Consider the following 13,792-nt stretch of genomic DNA (forward strand, 5'->3'; position numbering starts at 1 on the left):
ATTACCTCTTTAGGCAGTAAAGCCTCTCATGCTTGAAATTTGTACCCATGCAGAGCTGGATGGGTACTTGTTCGGGGAAAGATAGTTTATAAACTACAGTACATTCAATCTAGGGCAAGGGTAGGCAAAGTTGGCTCTTCTATGACTTGTGAACTTCAACTTCCAGAATTCCAGAGACAATCATGCTAGCTCAGGAATTCTGGGAGTTGAAGTCCACATGTCATAAAAGAGCCAACTCTGCCTATCTCTGATCTAGGGACAACCTATTGATTGATTGATTTGGATTTATATGCCGCCCCACTCACAGAGGATTCTGGGCGACTTATAACCAAATACACATAAAATACAATATAAGACCCTCTAAAACAGTGCAAAACAATTAAAAACTAACAATTAATAATAATAATAATAATAATAATGGGTGTGCATAAGCACACCACTGTGCCTACCGTCCCTGTCCTATTGTCTTCTTTTGTTATTTTTTATCATTACTTATCTAATGTTTTATTTGTACAAATTACCACCCTATAATTGCTTGACAAATAAATAAATAAAATAAAATAAATAAAATAAAAATAAATAAATTAAAACAGTTTTAAAAACTGTATATATTGTGTATATCCTTGTATGCCTAAGTCAGTATTGACTCCTGGTGACTGCCTGAACTAATCTTTTTGATAACATTTTTGGAAGTGGTATTTTTTGTCTTCGTCCTAGGGCTGAAAGAGAATAGCCTTATGGCCAATACAGGATTAGTATTCATGATCTTTTGGTTTTGAACCTTAACTTCTGCAGCAATTGATTCTCATAATGGACTTAATTTATCCCAAAATATACGGCCAGTGTTGCTAGCACATCACAAATGGGTTTGAACAATCCATGAAAGATGTGTCACCCATGATTGCTCTCTCGGTCATGTTATTTGGAATGGAGCATTTTGGGAACACTTTAGATTGTTGCCCTTGAGTAAGAGATTATTTTGTGAGTGGCCATTTTAATCATGGAGGCACCTTTATGACAATGCTCAAAATGTGCTTTCAAAATTCTAAGTGAGATGTTTCTGTCACTTCACTGTTCTATAGCTGCTCACTTCTAGGATGTGGGTGAAGTCGATGTCCTACTTGTTTGCAGTCCATTGATATGGGGATTGTTTTGAGGCTCTTGGAATATCCTTGGTCAAATCATATGATCGTCAAGCTACTGCCACTTGGTCACATGGCTGGCAAGCCACTCCTACCTGGTCACATGGCCATCAAGCCATACCCACAAAATAAGCCACGCCCACAGCTTGGTAGTAAAAAAATTGGTAGCCCTTCACTGGTTGTGATCAAAGGTTTCAGTCTGTGGTAACAGCTCTGAGAATAGACTTGCATTTTGACCAACATACATAGATTTATTGTTCTGTTTTAATGAAGACCCCCAAAGTCCCTTCTAGCCCTATTATTCTATGATTCTGATGTTTTGATCCTAACAGTAGAGCCCAAGGGGTGGGGGTGGGGGGGTGCCTTAAAAGAACTGAAATAACTTTTTCATTATGCCAAGAGGGAGTTTAACCGCACCCTTTTCTTGGCGTTTGCTAAATATGAAACCATTGGAGATCTGGAAACTTTTTTAATACAGTATGTCTCTGTTCTGTTAAGATTTATGGCTGTCAAAAAGAATTCCAAATACTTCCAGGCCTGGAGAAAGTTGCAGCAAGCAGATTTATCTTTAACTGCCTGACGATAAAATGAAGCATGCAGCGGAGTCTGGTGAAAGAGCTCCGTTTTAAAAAGCAACTTCTGTCATTCTTAATATCACAAGGCAAACCATTTTGACAAAGCACCAAGTTATAACCTCAGGCTTCTAATTGTGTTCTAAATTCCTAAATAAAACAGTTTAAACAGCAGTGAAGTTTATTTGCTGACACTTAATGTCAATTTGCGTAAGAAACGCTTATGAACTGAAGATGAGCCTTAGCTATCCCAGAAACAAGCAGCACTGTTTTTGGAACTTAAGGCAGCCAAAATCTATGTGGAAGAAAAGCTGCAGGAAAAGGGGGGACATGATCGAAACATTTAAATATGTTAAAGGGTTAAATAAGGTTCAGGAGGGAAGTGTTTTTAATAGGAAAGTGAACACAAGAACAAGGGGACACAATCTGAAGTTAGTTGGGGGAAAGACCAAAAGCAACGTGAGAAAATATTATTTTACTGAAAGAGTAGTAGATCCTTGGAACAAACTTCCAGCAGACGTGGTTGGTAAATCCACAGTAATTGAATTTAAACATGCCTGGGATAAACATATATTTATTTATTTATTTATTTATTATTTAGATTTGTATGCCGCCCCTCTCCACAGACTATCCATCCTAAGATAAAATACAGGAAATAGTATAAGGGCAGACTAGATGTACCATGAGGTCTTTTTCTGCCGTCAGTCTTCTATGTTTCTATAATTACAGGATGAGTTTTTGACATTTAAGCCCATAAACTTATTTCTGCAGCATTGGTATCCGGCAGGGGCACGTTCCTCTTATTTTCCTACCGGTGCGCTGTGTGCACATCGTGATGTTTCATGCGCATGTGCGATTTACCTTCCGCGCATGCGCAGAGGGACAATTTTCCTTCTGTGCATGCTCAGAGAGCAAACAAAATAACCGAATTTTTTTTAAAAAAAGATTGGTGCCACGTACAGACCGGCAAAAACAGCACCGTTGCCATCGCACATAAATTTCACAATTGGCAGGCCACTACCAGAGTGGTGCATCGAACCACATTGGTAAGAAACCACCACTGGTATCCAGATTCCTGAATCCAGCAGAGCTTCTCATTGTACACTGGTACCTCTACCTAAGAACGCCTCTACTTACAAACTTTTCTAGATAAGAACCGGGTGTTGAAGATTTTTTTGCCTCTTCTCAAGAATCATTTTCCACTTACAAAAGCGAGGCTCCGAAACTGTAAGCGGCAAAGGCAGGGAGAAGCCTCTGTGGGGCTTCTGTGGGGAGGAAACAGGGCCGGAAAAGGTGGGGAGAAGCCTCCATGGGGCCTCTCTAGGAATGTTCCTGGAGGAAACAGGGCTGGAAAAGGCAGGGAGAAGCCTCTGTGGGGCTTCTGTGGGGAGGAAACAGGGCCGGAAAAGGTGGGGAGAAGCCTCCATGGGGCCTCTCTAGGAATGTTCTGGGAGGAAACAGGGCTGGAAAAGGCAGGGAGAAGCCTCTGTGGGGCTTCTGTGGGGAGGAAACAGGGCCGGAAAAGGTGGGGAGAAGCCTCCATGGGGCCTCTCTAGGCATCTCCTGGATAGGATAGGATGTACTTATTTATCATTCTGATATTCGCTAAAAAGCCTTCCCCAATGAACTAGAATATTATTTAAATTCTTGCCTGTATCAGCAGGAACATGCTTGTGAAATGATTCATCCCAGCCACTCAATAGTCATTCTCATATCCTTCACAGCTGAGTGACTTGAAGCACGTTCTCAAAATGTTTCAGGCCCAACAGAAAGAATATGCCTTTGCATTGAGTAACCTCTTGACATTCCTTAAACAAACAACAAAACCACCCAGGCTGTAATTCGGTGTTGCTTTTTTTACTTTTCACATACAAAAGTAACATTTCAATCTTTGGTAGGCTGGTTGGGGGGGAAAAGTCCTAGCTTTAGCAAGATTAGGAAAGAAATGTAACAATCAGAAATTCAGTCTTATGTTTGTTCAAAAGAGCGATTCAAAGATGCTTTTCCCTGCATGGATAGGGCGATGACCCAGTTTGTTCTTTTGATCCTACCTTGGGAATCTCATTATTATTATTGTTGTTGTTGTTGTTGTTGTTATTGTTGTTATTATTATTATTATTATTATTATTATTATTATTATTATTATTATAGAAACATAGAAGATTGACGGGCCATCTAGTCTACCCTTGGAACAAACTTCCAGCAGACATGGTAGATAAATCCACAGTAACTGAATTTAAACATGCCTGGGATAAACATATATCCATATATCCATATAGCTGATAGAGAGGTGTATAAAATGAGACAGAAGGAGGCGAAACAGATAATATATGCTGCTAAAGCCTCAAAAGAGGAAGAAATTGCAAAATCTGTAAAGAAGGGGGATAAAACCTTCTTCAGATATATTAGTGATAGGAAGAAGAAAAACTGCAGCATCACAAAGCTTAGTACCGGGAATAATACATGCATTGATGGGAATAAGGAGATCGCTGACCATTTCAATAGCTACTTCTGTTCAGTTTTCTCAAAAGACACACTACAAAATAATACTATAGAGGGATATAGCATTGCTTCCAGCTGTACGGATTCAGCTCCAGTGATCTTAGAAGCCGATGTCTTAGAAGAACTTGAACGATTAAAGATAAATAAGGCAATGGGTCCAGATGGCATCCACCCCAGAGTTCTTAAAGAACTCAGATTTGTCATTGCTACCCCCCTGACTGATTTGTTTAACCAATCCCTGTTAACAGGAGATGTTCCTGAGGATTGGAGAATGGCCAGTGTTGTGCCTATCCACAAGAAGGGCAGTAGAGAAGAAGCTGGTAACTACAGGCCAGTTAGCTTGACATCAGTTGTAGTTAAAATGATGGAGACTCTACTCAAAAAGAGGATAAATCAGCACCTAAAAAACAATAACTTATTGGACCCAAATCAGCATGGCTTTACTGAAGGCAAATCATGTCAGACTAATCTCATTGATTTCTTTGACTATGTCACAAAGGTGTTGGATCAAGGTGGTGCCGTGGATATTGCCTATCTGGACTTCAGCAAAGCCTTTGATACGGTTCCACATAAAGAGCTGATAGATAAATTAGTGAAGATTGGACTTAATCCCTGGATAGTTCAGTGGATTTCAAGCTGGCTGAAGCATAGACATCAGAGAGTTATTGTTAATGGCGAGTATTCTGAGCAGAGACAGGTTACAAGCGGTGTGCCACAAGGGTCTGTTCTGGGTCCTATTCTTTTTAATATGTTTGTGAGTGACATAGGGGAAGGTCTGGTAGGGAAGGTTTGCCTATTTGCCGATGACTCTAAAGTGTGCAATAGGGTTGATATTCCTGGAGGGGTCTGTAATATGGTAAATGGTTTAGCTTTACTAGATAAATGGTCAAAGCAATGGAAACTGCAGCTTAATGTTTCCAAATGTAAAATAATGCACTTGGGGAAAAGGAATCCTCAATCTGAGGATTGCATTGGCAGTTCTGTGTTAGCAAAAACTTCAGAAGAGAAGGATTTAGGGGTAGTGATTTCTGAAAGTCTCAAAATGGGTGAACAGTGCAGTCAGGCGGTAGGAAAAGCAAGTAGGATGCTTGGCTGCATAGCTAGAGGTATAACAAGCAGGAAGAGGGAGATTGTGATCCCATTATATAGAGCGCTGGTGAGACCACATTTGGAGTACTGTGTTCAGTTCTGGAGACCTCACCTACAAAAAGATATTGACAAAATTGAACGGGTCCAAAGACGGGCTACAAGAATGGTGGAAGGTCTGAAGTATAAAACGTATCAGGAAAGACTTCATGAACTCAATCTGTATAGTCTGGAGGACAGAAGGAAGAGGGGGGACATGATCGAAACATTTAAATATGTTAAAGGGTTAAATAGGGTTCAGGAGGGAAGTGTTTTTAATAGGAAAGTGAACACAAGAACAAGGGGACACAATCTGAAGTTAGTTGGGGGAAAGATCAAAGGCAACATGAGAAAATATTATTTTACTGAAAGAGTAGTAGATCCTTGGAACAAACTTCCAGCAGACGTGGTTGGTAAATCCACAGTAACTGAATTTAAACATGCCTGGGATAAACATATATTCATCCTAAGATAAAATACAGAAAATAGTATAAGGGCAGACTAGATGGACCATGAGGTCTTTTTCTGCCGTCAGTCTTCTATGTTTCTATGTTTCATCCTAAGATAAAATACAGAAAATAGTATAAGGGCAGACTAGATGGATCATGTGGTCTTTTTCTGCCGTCAGTCTTCTATGTTTCTATGTTTCATCCTAAGATAAAATACAGAAAATAGTATAAGGGCAGACTAGATGGATCATGTGGTCTTTTTCTGCCGTCAGGCTTCTATGTTTCTATGTAAAAAGGCCACATGCTCATTTATCTTTCTAACTATATAATGGTATGTGGGAATAACCTTGAGAGACTGGAGGAAGAGCTGCTCCAGAGTAAGAGAACTGATAAGTAAAATTTCCACATTGGTGGAATTTTAATGACTATGAAAAAATAGAGTTTTTCTTTCCGATTGTTATTGTTGGCATACAATAACATTGTTTTGCTTTCAAGGACAGATTGGACAACTCATCCCTAAAATGCTTTGGCCATAAGATAAGAAACACCAGTGTCAGGTCATCTAAGCACATGATGCCAAAAAAGGAAATAAAAATACCATTGACAATGATCTGCCATTAGCAAGTACAGATGATCTTTTATTTATAACAGTGGTGGGTTGCTGTGGTTTGCACCGATTCTTTAGAATCCGTAGTGGAAATTTGGTACCGTTCACTAAATTGGCAGTGATAATAATAATAATAATAATAATTATTATTATTATTATTATTATTTATTGGATTTGTATGCCGCCCCTCTCCGCAGACTCGGGGCGGCTAACAACAATGATAAAAACAGTATGTAGAAATCCAATTAATAAAACAACTAAAAACCCTTATAAAATCAAACATACACACAAATATACCATGCATAACTTGTAATGACCTGGGGGAAGGAATATCTTAACTCCCCCATGCCTGGCGGCATAAGTGAGTCTTGAGTAGTTTACGAAAGTCAGGGAGGGTGGGGGCAGTTCTAATCTCCGGGGGGATTTGGTTCCAGAGGGCCAGGGCCGCCACAGAAAAGGCTCTTCCCCTGGGGCCCGCCAAACGACATTGTTTAGTCGATGGGACCCGGAGAAGGCCAACTCTGTGGGACCTTATCGGTCGCTGGGATTCGTGCGGTAGCAGGCAGTTCCGAAGGTAATCTGGTCCCATGTCATGTAGGTGGTCCACGTTCCCGAACCAGTCTTCCAGTCACCACAGATTGCCAAAAAAACCCACTGCGCAAAGACTTCTGCACATGTGCAGAGAGTCACTTTTGGGATGAGACACGCATGTGTAAGTGAAGTAATTGCATGCGTGCAAAATGTTCACTTCCATCATGATGTGAATTGGTGGGGAAGGTAAATTTATTTATTTATTAATTTTTACTTATTTTGCCCAATACACAATAATACACAATGAAGGTAATAGGGGACACCTTCGGGGAAATAGAATTAAAGAAAGAATAGAAGAGAGAGTACAGGATAAAATAATCAATGAGAGAATAGAAGAAAGATATAGGGATAGAAGAGAAGATATATGGGTTATAGGAGAGACAATAGGACAGGGGATGGAAGGCACTCTAGTGCACTTATGCATGCTCCTTACTGACCTCTTAGGAATCTGGAGAGGTCAACCGTGGACAGTCTAAGGGTAAAATGTTGGGGGTTAGGGGATGACACTACTGAGTCCGGTAATGAGTTCCACCCTTCAACAACTCTATTACTAAAGTCGTATCTTTTACAGTCAAGTTTGGAGCGGTTAATATTGAGCTTGAATCTGTTATGTGCTCTTGTGTTGTTGTGGTTGAAGCTGAAGTAGTCGTTGACAGGCAGGACATTGCAGCATATAATCTTGTAGGCAATACTTAGATCATGTTTAAGGCGTCTTAGTTCTAAGCTTTCTAGGCCCAGGATTGTAAGTCTAGTTTCATATGGTATTCTGTTACAGGAGGAGGAGTGAAGGGCTCTTCTGGTGAAGTATCTCTGGACATTTTCGAGGGTGTTAATGTCTGAGATGCGGTATGGGTTCCAAACAGATGAGCTGTATTCTAGGATGGGTCTGGCAAAGGTATTGTATGCTCTGGTAAGTAGTGTGAGATTTGCAGAGCAGGAGCTACGTAGGATTAGATTAACAACTCTTGAAGCCTTCTTGGCGATGTTGTTGCAGTGGGCTTTGGCACTTAGGTCTTTTGTAATTAGTACTCCGAGGTCCTTAACCGAATGGGGGTTATCTGTGATAATTTGATTATTCAGTTTGTATTTGGAGTTCTGATTCTTTTTGCCGATGTGTAGGACAGAGCATTTGCTGGTTGAGATTGGAGTTGCCATGTGTTAGACCAATCAGAAACAGAGTCTAGGTCTGTGTAGTTGTGTTATCGGTGGTGTTGAAGAGTTTTACATCATCTGCGATTTATAACCATTTATTTGGTGTGCTTATGTTGTGAAACCACAGTCATATGTCCTGTAGCAATCATGTGGTTAAAAGACAAACAGTTACAAGACTTCCCCATAAAGCATATATGCTAAATATCTTTCTGTCAATGTTTTTGAAAGAGGAACTGATAAAGGAGAAGCTGGAAATGTTGAGCCGTAATCAGAAATTAACTTGAAACAGAGCCTAAAACGACTTCATCTTGAAGATTAGGAAGAAAACGAAATTAGATAACTGACCTGTATAAAATCAAATCTTGAAACTTAAACAATCTTAAAATAAGCTCATTGCAACAAAAGAGAAAATTGAAGAAATACAAAGCAAGGGTATGTCAGCGTGAATCACAACTGAAGTCCCTCCCTTCCTTCCTTCCTTCCTTCCTTCCTTCCTTATTTTTATTTTATTTATTCTTTGTCCAATATACAATACATATGGAAGAAAATAGACATTAAATAGTATATATAGGGACAGTAAGTAAAAAAGAAGAGACGTAGATGAGAGGGAGAGAATATATAAGATATATGAGAAAAGGAAAGACAATTGGACAGGGGACGTTAGGCACATCAGTGCACTTATGTACGCCCCTTACTGGCCTCTTAGGAACCTGGAGAGGTCAATTGTGGAGAGTCTAAGGGAGAAATGTTGGGGGTTGGGAGTTGACACTATAGAGTCCGGTAATGAGTTCCACGCATCGACAACTCGATTGTTAAAGTCATATTTTTTACAGTCAAGTTTGGAGCGGTTAATATTAAGTTTGATTCTTTCCTTCCTTCCTTCCTTCCTTCCTTCCTTCCTTCCTTCCTTCCTTCCTTCCTTCCTGCCTGCCTGCCTGCCTGCCTGCCTGCCTGCCTGCCTCCCTCCCTCCCTCCCTCCCTCCCTCCCTGCCTGCCTGACTTCCTGCCTGCCTGCCTTCCTCAGTCTTTTGGATCTATAGCCTAAACCTGTTAATGGTTAATCATTTTTTGTTTGTTTTGATGGCTGAGAAAATTTGTTGGAGGATTCACAGAAACAGAACCTTACAGCCTGGGAAAATCAGGGCGTTTGGTTGGCACCTGGAGAATGATATTGGAGCAAGAATGAGTCCTATGATTAGCATGGATGGAACAATTGTAATATCTATGCCGCCTGATCTGAAATGTTATAAATAACTGGAGATCTGCAGCTTGGCTTAAATCCACAAGCAGCATTAGAATTTCCTTATTCCACGATTCTGTCTCGCCAGAACATTTTCTTCTTCACTCATTGATAGGCTTCAACATATGACCATATATTTAATGACTACTTGATGTTGCAATGGTGACTTATATGACCAGCTGAAACTTGAATGCTTACAAACCAGCTTGTATGGTTGATGGTTGCAGAGTCCCAAGGTCACTTAATCAACATTTGTGACCTTCCCAGAGGCTTTCCAATAAAGTTAGTGGGTTAGTTCATCTGTCTGGAACCCATACCACATCTCGGACATCAACACCCTTGAAAATGTCCAAAGATACTTCACCAGAAGAGCCCTTCACTCCTCCACTCGAAACAGAATACCCTACGAAAGCAGACTATCAATCCTAGGTCTAGAAAGCTTAGGACTACGTCGCCTAAAACACGATCTAAGTATTGCCCACAAGATCATATGCTGCAATGTCCTGCCTGTCAATGACTACTTCAGCTTCAACCACAACAACACAAGAGCACGCAACAGATTCAAACTTAATATTAACCGCTCCAAACTTGACTGTAAAAAATATGACTTCAGCAACCGAGTTGTCGAAGCGTGGAGCTCATTACCTCTCAGTAGTGTCAACCCCTAACCCCCAACATTTTTCCCTTAGACTATCCACAATTGACCTCTCCAGGTTCCTTAGAGGTCAGTAAGGGGCTTGCATAAGTGCACCAGTGTGCCTTCCGTCCCCTGTCCAACTGTCTCTCCTTATCTCATTTATCTTTTTTTCCTTTCAAATATGTTCACCTACACTTTTATATCTTTTCTTCTATTCTTTTCTTTATTTATATTACTACATATCTATTCTCTTCAATGTGTATTATGTATTGGACAAAATAAATAAATAAAATAAAAAATAAAATAAACCAGATTTGCTTAATGACCGTTTTGATTTGCTTAATGTTCACAGCAAGAAAAGGTGATAAAATTAGGTCCATCACTGAGACTACCTACCAAGCAATATCTCTCCATTTCTATAAGGGAAACCAAGTTTTTCTACTGGTAGGAAATTTTTATAGCAGCAGCAGCTGCAACCCAAGATGAGTCATTTCTTTCAGAGGGACACTGAAATGAGGGTAAGAAAATCGTTTTAAAAGTGTTTATAATACTAGAAAGATCACACGGACAGGTCCACTCCCGATTTGCAAATTATGGTATTCAGAAGATCTTAATCAGCAGGTCGACATATCAGTTACAAAATATTTACATCTGGCAAAGCACTAACGTTTGTGTGATTGGAGTAAAACGAAAATATTTCTTTGGTTTGACTATTGAGGTCAAATGCTACACACACACCCCAGCTAAAGTATCTGTTCTCCGCTTTCCAAAAAATATTGAAGAATGGAAAATCACTGGGTTTGTTCCCAGCTAGTTTTTCCATCCACCCTCAACTCGCAGTTTGCAAGCTCTTTGCTCTCGATCTTAAATTGTAGCTGGTAATTTATTAACCGTAGGAAAGATGGGAGATTGTAAAATGTTCATATCTCCCCCCACCCCCCCCACCCCCAGATTTGTGACTTCCAGTGACCTGTTGAGAGTTCTGTTTTTTGAAAGTCTGACATTAGTGGGCAAAGAGGAATGAGTCTATCTGGGGTGGGGGGTAAGTGTAGTCTAAAACTTGAAAAACAGTACTAGCAGATTTATTTTAATTGGAAAGCTAAAATGTTTTTTCAGTTCTGAGGTTCATTCTGAAACCGATCAGATGTCTTTTGCAATTTGATCCAGAATTTAGCAACAGTTGGCCTTCTCCGGGTCCCGTCAACTAAGCAATGTCGTTTGGTGGGACCCAGGGGAAGAGCCTTCTCTGTGGCGGCCCCGGCCCTTTGGAACCAACTCCCCCATATATCAGAGTTGCCCCCACCTTCCTTGCCTTTCGTAAGCTCCTTAAAACCCACCTCTGTCATCAGGCATGGGGGAATTGAGACTTTCCCTCCCCCTAGGCTTATGAAATTTATGCATGGTGTGTTAGTATACAGTGATCCCCCGATCATTGCGGGGGTTCCGTTCCAGGACCCCCCGCAACGAGCGGGTTTTCGCGAAGTAGCGCTGCGGAAGTAAAAACACCATCTGCGCATGCGCAGATGGTGTTTTTACTTCCCAGCAGCGAGGAGCTGAAGATTGGGGTTTCCCCGCCGCCCATGCAAACTCCTCGCTGCTGCCGCGCCCGCCGCTCGCCCGCCCTGAAAGGGAAAGCCCCCCCAGGCCGGCTCCGATCCCCCAGGCCGGCTCCGATCGTTTTAAAACAGGCGCGGGGCTTCTCCGCTGACTCCTGGCGAACTTCCCCGCTTTAGGAGTCAGCGGAGAAGCGGCGCGCCTGTTTTAAAACGATCGGAGCCGGCCTGGGAGGGCTTTCCAGCAACCCCCGAGCCCGGGTTGGGGGCTCGGGGGTTGCTGGAAAGCCCTCCCAGGCCGGCTCCGATCGTTTTAAAACAGGCGCGGGGCTTCTCCGCTGACTCCTAAAGCGGGGAAGTTCGCCAGGAGTCAGCGGAGAAGCCCCGCGCCTGTTTTAAAACGATCAGAGCCGGCCTGGGAGGGGGCTCGGGGGTTGCTGGAAAGCCCTCCCAGGCCGGCTCCGATCGTTTTAAAACAGGCGCGCCGCTTCTCCGCTGACTCCTAAAGCGGGGAAGTTCGCCAGGAGTCAGCAGAGAAGCCCCGCGCCTGTTTTAAAACGATCGGAGCCGGCCTGGGAGGGCTTTCCAGCAACCCCCGAGCCCGGGTTGGGGGCTCGGGGGTTGCTGGAAAGCCCTCCCAGGCCGGCTCCGATCGTTTTAAAACAGGCGCGCTGCTTCTCCGCTGACTCCTGGCGAACTTCCCAGGCGAAGGGCGAAGGGCGGGCGAGCGGCGAAGGGCGGGCGAAGGGCGGGTGGCCGGGCGAAGGGCGGGCGAGCGGCGAACGGTGGGTGGCCGGGCGAACGGCGGGCGAGCGGGTGCTGGGGGGGGCTTCGCCCTTCCGCCAGCAAGAGGGGGAAGACCCAGGGAAGCCGCCCAGCAGCTGATCTGCCCGGCGCCATCTACGCATGCGTGCCCATAGAAAAAAAGGGCACGCATGCGCAGATGGTGTTTTGACTTCCGGGTTGAAAAATCGCAAATTAGCCTGTTCGCAATGGTCGGGGACGCAATAACCGGGGGATCACTGTATATGATTGGTTTTTAAATTGGGGTTTTAAATTAACTTAAATATTAGATTTGTTTACATTGTATTATTATTGCTGTGAGCCGCCCCGAGTCTGCGGAGAGGGGCGACATACAAATCTGATTAATTAATAAATAAATAAATAACTGTGTTCCAAAAGCTTTCAATAGATATTTTTAAAGCGAGTGTTTTGTTTTAATTCCTTTTTCACTCAAGGTTACATACATTTTCAAGTTCCCAAGGCTTTTTATAGTACCGCTGCCAAGACGTGTGAAATACTGTGCAGCTGTAATAAACAGCTGGTTAAAAAAACAAACAAGAAATCCTTTATATTTGTTTGCAATTCAGAGGTTGCTTTAGAAGAAAACTATAATTATGTTTGTCTCCCAAACACATGGGTTAAACTTTATCGGCAGTGACCTTTGCCTGATTAATCTATGATGTCTCTTTTGTAGAAAGCTATTATGAAAGAACAGTTTGAAAGCAGTACAGTTGGAATCCGTAGACAAGAAATCCTGCGAAGAGGCACTAAAGAATTGAATACAGTTGGTCCTTGACTTACGACTGTAAATAAGATCAGAATTAGGGTCACAAGCAGTGAGGGGCTGCCAAAATTTTTACTGCCACACTGCGGGTGTGGTTTATTTTGTGGGTGTGGCTTGATGGTCATGTGACCCGATAGGAGTGGCTTGTCAGTCATGTAACCAGATGGGAGTGGCTTGACAATCATGTGACTGGCTTAAAGGTCATATGACTGGGTGGGAGTGGCTTACCAATCAAGTTAAGTTTTCAAATAGGTGCTTGGGCTCTTTTTCAGTTGAGTAAGTCATATTATTTGAATAGCCACATGATAGACAGCATTATTTGTGGAGGAGCACAGTCACTTTTTAAGGTTTTGTACTGAACCCACAAGGTTCAGTATGATAACAGATTAGGCAAGTAGCTCAATTAAATGAGCCGGGGTGGCGCAGCAGGTAGACTGCTGTACTGCAGGCCACAGAAGCTGACTTGTAGATCTGAAGGTCAGCGGTTCAAATTTCATCACCGCCTCAAGGTTGACTTAGCCTTCCATCCTTCCTAGGTGGGTAAAATGAGGACCTGGATTGTGGGGACAATAGCCTAGCTCTGTTTAAAAAGTGCTATTGCTAACATGTTGTAAGCCGCCCTGAGTCTAAGGAGAAGGGCGGCAAAAAAATTGAA

Source organism: Erythrolamprus reginae, chromosome 1 (assembly GCF_031021105.1).
Source record: "Erythrolamprus reginae isolate rEryReg1 chromosome 1, rEryReg1.hap1, whole genome shotgun sequence".
Lineage (NCBI taxonomy): Eukaryota > Metazoa > Chordata > Lepidosauria > Squamata > Dipsadidae > Erythrolamprus > Erythrolamprus reginae.